We start from the raw sequence: 7,579 nt of genomic DNA, 5'->3' as shown, positions 1-7,579 counted from the left end.
GCGGACTGGATGATCACCCATCCAAGTGCCTTCAACGCCCGACAACGCACTTAACTTCGGTGATCTCACGTGAACCGATGCAACCTCCGCGGCAAGTCCGTTACTGCAGATATTTTAGAGTAGTTGTTATGTTTCATAATTATCTAGTTTACGGGGAAAATGTAAAAAAGGCGATTGTCACCGAAGCTACAACTAATCTGAATATCTGGTTAGTTATCAAGTGGTCTTATGTGCAAGCCTGATTTTTTCATCCTTTGCGGTGGGAATGATTCAAACCCGTCATGTTCTTCTTATGAGGTGTTCTATTTATTTTGCACACAATGATCGTTTGTAGTTGTGTTGAGTTACCACCTTGATAAATTTTTGGATGGCGCACGTATCATAACTGAGATCTGCGCTTCCGCTTAATGGCTGAAGGTCAATTAGCGTAATGAGTAGTAGCGAATGTTATAGATACATGTTTGTAAATTATTTCAGGTAAATTACCTTAGTAGTGTAATATTATCAGTATACCAGTACAGTATGTGGGCCAATTACGTTAGTCATGGAATACTATCCGTATAAGACTATGTCACCTTGATGTCCCGGACTTTGCTTCAATTTTGGAATCCGCGAAAGAACTGGAAATTTTCCTTTACACAGCTTTCCATGTAATTTCTATTACAGTGATTCAGTCTTGTCTCTCACTCGACTTTTCTGACTGTGAAATAAATTCTATCCCCCAGGTGCTTATTACCACTTCGTGTTTCCATTTGCCGATATTGCGCATAAACACTTACATATCTCAAAGTTGCTATGGACATTGATGGAACGACACACTTTTCTGTGGCGACACTGCAGTTTAGAGATAGAAAAACCGATCAGTTAAAACGGCATGTGTATTTTTGTTCTGAATAACCGATGTCTTTCGGTATTTGTTTGCTCTCGGTTATAACAAGTATCTTTTTATTTTTTCTGATAACCACGTAAAAACAGATATACCAATTAGCCACAGCTGTCGTAGTAAAATTTTTAGTTTTCAAATAAACCTTTTTTAAAAAAGACGAGTAATTTTTATTCGTAAGATTTCCATAGTTCTGAAATACTGCGTTATTACAGAAAAAATGGGAAAAGTGATGTATGCCGCTTTAATAACACTGCTGATAGAAACGAGCAACAAATGAATTGGTCCAACATTGCCGAGACAATACTGTGCCTGTTATACAAGCAGTGCGCGAGAATGGACGCAGTTTCTCGCTGTTGTCGAACGTCAGTTGTAACACAGAATGGCACCATCTGAAAGCCTGGAAGTATTTTACGATATGCAGTACGAGTGAAGCACAATGGTCGATTTGGTCACTTGCGACATCATACAAGGAAAAAAGTTAAAATTTTACAAATCATTCATAGTTCGGGATAAAAATAGAAAGTGCCTGATCTGCTGCCTGTGTCTACGTAGTATGCCGTTATCTGCTTTTAGCCTTTAACAGAGAAATTAAAACGAAAAAGAGAGTTCTCCTGCCGCAGTTTTCACTCTTTATCGCTGGACTATACGTAATGCCCGCATAGTGCTGTGATAACCGATTTCAATATAATTTTTGAGCAGAGTTCTAAAAACTAAAATCAGTAGGATAATACTGGCAGTTTTCTGTAGTATAGAAGCACTCACTATATTTTGAGAGAAGCAGCGAACAGCGGACAAAGTTTTATTGGACTATTTAATTTAAAGAAATTAGAATTATATTAATACCGTCAGTTGCTCACGGGCGTTGATAAATATCAACGTGGACAAGTGAAAATGTGTGCCGCGATCGGGACTCGAACCCGGGATCTCTTGCTAAAATGACAGACGCTCTATCCATCTAGGCCACCGAGGGCACAGTGTATGGTTAGACTGCAGGGACTATCTCGCGCACGCCTCCTGCGAGACTCACATTCTCACCTTGAATGTCCATACACTACAGTCGTAGAGTCCCACACCAACACACTCATTCCTCGTGGAAGACATGCCCATATCCATATAAGTATATGGTTCTGGCAATGCCAGCCATGACCTTCTTCTGTGAAGATGCACAAGTATTCCCCGAACTGCTACGGGACTTGGTAAGAATGTGTTCCACGAGTAATGAGTGTGTTGGTGTGGGACACTACGAATGTAGTGTGTGCATATGCAAGGTGAGAATGTGAGTCTCGCGGGAGGCGTGCGCGAGATAGTACCTGCAGTCACACTATCGTCTGTGCCCTCGGTGGCTCAGATGGGCAGAGCGCCTGCCATGTAAGCAGGAGATCCTGGGTTCGAGTCCCAGACGTGCACACATTGTCACCTGTTCCCGTTGATATTTATCGACACCCGTGAGCAGCTGACGGTATTAATATAATTCTAATTTCGTTCTGGACGGCTGCAGGTCATCATAAATGTATTTGACGTTTTGATTCCATTTCTCAAGAAACTGAGAAAGTAAAATTTTTTAAATCTTTGTTTGATTTCTACGTTTACAAGAGGAAATAATGTAAATAAAAGACTGAAAATCGGTTATTACAAGAACTGGTATTGTGACGGGCTTTAACAATTAGGTTAAAGTGAGGCTGGGAAACTGATAAGAGCCGAAAACCAGTTGTTTCAGCGATAACCGACATTCCCACTGCTGTTGTGAGTGGTAAGATTGACGCGCAAGGACATCTAGAACAGTTTCTCAGAAAGGTTACTGCAACTCTGATGTTCTCAAAATGAACGGGCCAGCCATTGGCGTCCGCGAGGGGGAAGGGGAGGGGGAGGGGAGGAGGTGGGGAGGGGAGGATAGGCAAAAGGGCACTTTCACCCGTCGCCCCTAACCATCCTTGGAATCTGGAGTAAAGAGTTTTTATTCGTTACAGTATACTCATACTCTTCCAGATAAGAATTCTCCACAATACTGCTAAACCTTAGCTTTGACCAGTTGTAGCGCTTATAGAGTTAGGGTCTTGTAGCTTGATGCACCTCGTAACTGACCAGCTGATTTGTACACAGAGTGCCAGTTTCAGAATCATGCACTCCAGCCCCGACGCGCCTTCCCCCCTCCCCACCACTGGAAATATTTCTGCAGTCTCCAGTCTGCCACTGTGCATATATTTTGATAACATCCTGGTTTTAATAGCATCGAAGGAACAGCATTGTGGAGTAAAGGGTAGACCTAGCACAGAACACGCCATTCACAATGAAACGCATCACTTAGTAGATGGTGAAGTACTCTGAAGCTAGCCAGATAGAAACAGAACCTCCTGGCACTGCATCTAACCCAAATTCTAATCTTACACTAATCTCTTGTATGTACCTACCACGCCCTCAAAGAGCCAACGATTTACTATTATCAGAAGTTCCGAAAAATGAGGAAGAAATTGACCCACACATTTTTCCGTTGTTCATTATTTCGATTACCCCATAAAGGGAATGGACTTGTAGCCACAGGTTACACAAGCGATAGATGGTTTAAAATACATAAAAAGAGATGACAATAGGAAACGATTTTTAAAAACACAATGATGCTCGGCTTTTACGATTTTTACAGGAAAAAAATGGATGACAAAGTAAAGGTTTTTCAAAAATACGCTGGTGGACAATATTGGGGATTTTTTTATCTGTATAGATGACTAGCGGAAAAGCTTGGTGTTGACCAGGCATTTATTTACAGCTGTGCGTCCACGTCCGTACTATGCAGCGTCTGGCCTTGTCCTGAGTTTTTATGACGTATCTCCTGAAACATGTGTCGTACAATGATATAATTTTGTAGGTGCATTCAGCGTCATATGCGGATACTGTGTGCAAAATTTATTGCAAATATAGTAGCAAAGAAGTAACAAATTTAAATGTCACGAATGCTGTGATCCCCACACACATGGGTGCAACTAATGTACACAGGATGCTTGGCTCCATCATTATGGCTATCATCACCTGTGGTCGAAATTGGACCAGCTGTGTCGACGTAGTGAAAATATAAATGTGCATAACAAGGTAAACGTCCATTCTTTCCAGCCATCAGACCTGATCTACGATCAAAAATATCATGTAAAAGTGGTAGGCGCCACGGCCTTGCCGCAGTGGATACACCGGTTCCCGTCAGATCACTGAAGTTTAGCACTTTCGGGCGTGGTCGGCACTTGGATGGGTGACCATCCGATCCGCTATGCGCTGTTTCCATTTTTCGGGTTGCACTCAGCCTTGCGATGCCAATTGAGGAACTACTCGACCGAATAGTAGCGGCTCCAGTCAAAGGAAACTACCACAACGAGTGGGAGAGCCAGCTCCTTCTCCACCCTCAGTGAGAATGACGTGGCGGTCGGATGGTCCTGATTGGCCACTTGTGACCTGAACACGGAGTGCTTTTTTAAAGTAGTGCTCCCTACATAAAATTGACAGTCTTGGCTCAGGGACTGTCCACGGTAAATGCTGCATTGGACCTACGAATACTATTAAAATAACGGTTTGAGTTCTCTTTAATTGTCCAATCATCTGAAGTGAGTCCTTATTGAAGTGCGCTGAAAAATATATTTTATGTTAATGGCGGATAAATTTTTTGTTAATGGCGGCAAATTAACTTTACCCTAATGACACACAAGGTCAATGCCGTTCTATCACGTAAAGTATTCTCAGATCGAAATGTTTTGCATTACCAAATCTCCAGTGTAGATTCATCATACCGCAATTATAATTCTCAAAATAATTTGGAGCTACGTTCAATCCATATTTAAATGCATCTTTCAAAACAATACCAGAATTCTCATTAGATCATCATTATCAGTGCCTAGAGTATTCCTATTATTTCGTCTACCAAAAACCGCGTTTCACTATGGCTTTTTCAGTACGCTGTTTTGTTTTCCACTGCTGACAATAGAAACGATCTGGCAGATGTGACATTGTAGATGTCCAGTATGCGTGTCTTAATGCAAATAAACCGTCTGGAACATTTACCCTTGAACCTCCCTAGAATGGGATTTCATGGAACGTTATTACTTTCCTGTGTCCATTTCTATCACACCAGCTGATCGCCACGACTGGGGAGAGTGAGGAGGGGGTGGGGTGAAAGTTGGCAGCACTTTGAGTGGCAGAAACCTCACGTTTCCGTCATTTGTTTTCATAATGACGTAGTGCCAATTCGTCACAATGGACGCTTTTCTCTCGGAAACGTTTACATTCATCGTCTGGATATCAATGTCGCCTTCTGAGGTATGCAGTCGCACCACTCTGTACGAAATAGGTTCTAAGCTGATGCAGTCGACAAGTAATGTCGAAATATATCGTCACATCGAAATATATCGACACCTCGAAATAAATCAACACCTAGAAATAAATCGCCACCCCGATATAAATCACAACCTCGAAATAAATCGACACCATGAAAAAAATCTAAACTTCAAAATAAATCGACACCTCCAAAAGACTGCTACATGGAAATGACTCGATATCCCGAAATATATCGACATCTAGATGCATTTCAGCTTACCATATAGAACTATATCTCGAAACAAGGACCTCTCGAGATAAATCGAGGTATAGAAACATATCGATATATTGAAATATATTGGTACCTCGTAATATAAAGATATCTCTAAAAATACGATATCTAGAAATTTATGGATTACTTGAGATATAGAGGTTCCTTGAAATATATCGATATCTCGATGGTAATTGATATCTGAAGTACACCGATACATTGAAATATATCGATACCTCGAAGTATATAGACAACCCGATTTGTGTCGGTGTATCAAAATAAATCGATATCTCGACATAAACGTGTACTTCGAAACCAATCGATACCTCGAAATAAAAGTACTCAATATAGATAGATATCTCGAAATAAATCGACATCTCGATATAATGTGTGCCTCGACATAAGTCAATATATCGAAATGAATCGATAATGGGAAAGAAATGGACGTCTCGAAATAAATCTGTACCCCTAACAAAACGATTCTCGAAATAAATAGATATATCGAAATATATCGCTATCTCGATAAATACCGATATCTAGTGGTCGGATATATGTTTCAAGATGACATGACATATCAGTATCGTTCGATATACATGAAAATACTTTGGATTTTCAATATATCGGTAGATTTCTGGACCTCGGGGAAAAAATCGCCGATCCGACCTCGGTGCAAAAACGCAGACCTAGGGAAAAAACGCCGACCTCGGGGAAAAACGCAGACCTCGAGGGAAAAACGCCGACGTTGGGGTAAAACGCCGACCTCGGGGTAAACCGCCCGCCTCGGGGAAAAACGACGATATCGTGGGAAAACGCCGACCTTCGGAAAACTGCCGACCTCAGAAAAAATCCAGTTCCATTAATTGACACAGACACTAATGTATGTCACCATTAGGTTCTCAAAATGCAACCAAATTCCTGGTATTTATCACCTCACACAAAAAGTGGTCGTGACAGAAAAGTCTCGTTCTTTAGAAAGTTTAGAATGAGATGTTCTAAATATTGCAGTTTATCCATTTACAATAATCTACAAGCACTGCACAATGAGAAGAGACTGTCAACCTCAGCACTTTGAAATAGTGGACAGCCAGGAAGACAGAGGTTGCATTGCTGTTTCTAATCCACTGGTGCTTGAGATTCAGAATCCAGGATTGCCTCGAATAAGAACAGCAGGAATGAATGTCCTGCACCAGTGTAGAACTTATTCTGGAACTCCACAGAAAATCACAAGGCACAATTATATCACATCATTCTCAGAAAACTACAGAAGCCTCTAATGGACGTAACAACGTCGTCACCTCCTTCACCAGTGATAGATCTTAGTAGCTATTGAGTCAAGAGTAGGTGGCCAATTAATAATTTGTTGTTCAAAGCTAACTTCAGTGTATATGGGAATACTCAGTGGACATCTTTAACCATCATACTTTACTGTCTAAGATATATCAACCTCCAAGACTGTAAGTATAAGCAGAGCTTGGTCTTTCCCAATCCGAGATTGTTTAGAATGGGTATCACGGGAATCAGATCCACTGGGCATTTAGAGCACCCTGCTTTAAACAATATGAGCAGGCAATAGACACAGACACAGAATTAGAAATTTCTCTGTGAAGCGGTTACCTTCATCGTCTGCAAACTTATGTTGTGTGCTGCGGTATGCGGAGGCACTAATAGCAACACAGTAGAACACAGAAGAAGCTTCTAGGTTTATGTAAGTAGCCCGTAGGAAACAGTACAATTCAGGTTTTAGTTATCAATTATTGATTTATTAGCCGGCTTTGGTGCAAGAGAAATGACCTACTACCTTAAGATTTGGCATTAAACAAGGTCTGGCAGCCACGTTACACGAGAGAATGTGAAAAGTGTTCATATGAACTAAAGACCTAACAAATCCGCCCGTTTTCACATCTGCTTTTGAATCCACGTAATGCGAGATCGTCAAATTGGCCGTTTTCTCTCTGAAACGGTTACATTTATCGTTTGCAATGCTATGTAGCGTGCTGCGGTTGCGGAGACACTAAAACCACCATAGTAGAACACAGAAGAAGCTTTTAACTTGGTGTAATAGCCAGTAAGAAGCAGTACAAATCAAGTTTTAGTTATCGTTATTGAATTTTTAGCCCGCTTTGGTGCCTTGG

The sequence above is a fragment of the Schistocerca gregaria genome, unplaced genomic scaffold, assembly GCF_023897955.1.
Source record: "Schistocerca gregaria isolate iqSchGreg1 unplaced genomic scaffold, iqSchGreg1.2 ptg000378l, whole genome shotgun sequence".
Classification (NCBI taxonomy): domain Eukaryota; kingdom Metazoa; phylum Arthropoda; class Insecta; order Orthoptera; family Acrididae; genus Schistocerca; species Schistocerca gregaria.
Note: the sequence above shows the minus strand (reverse complement) of the source record.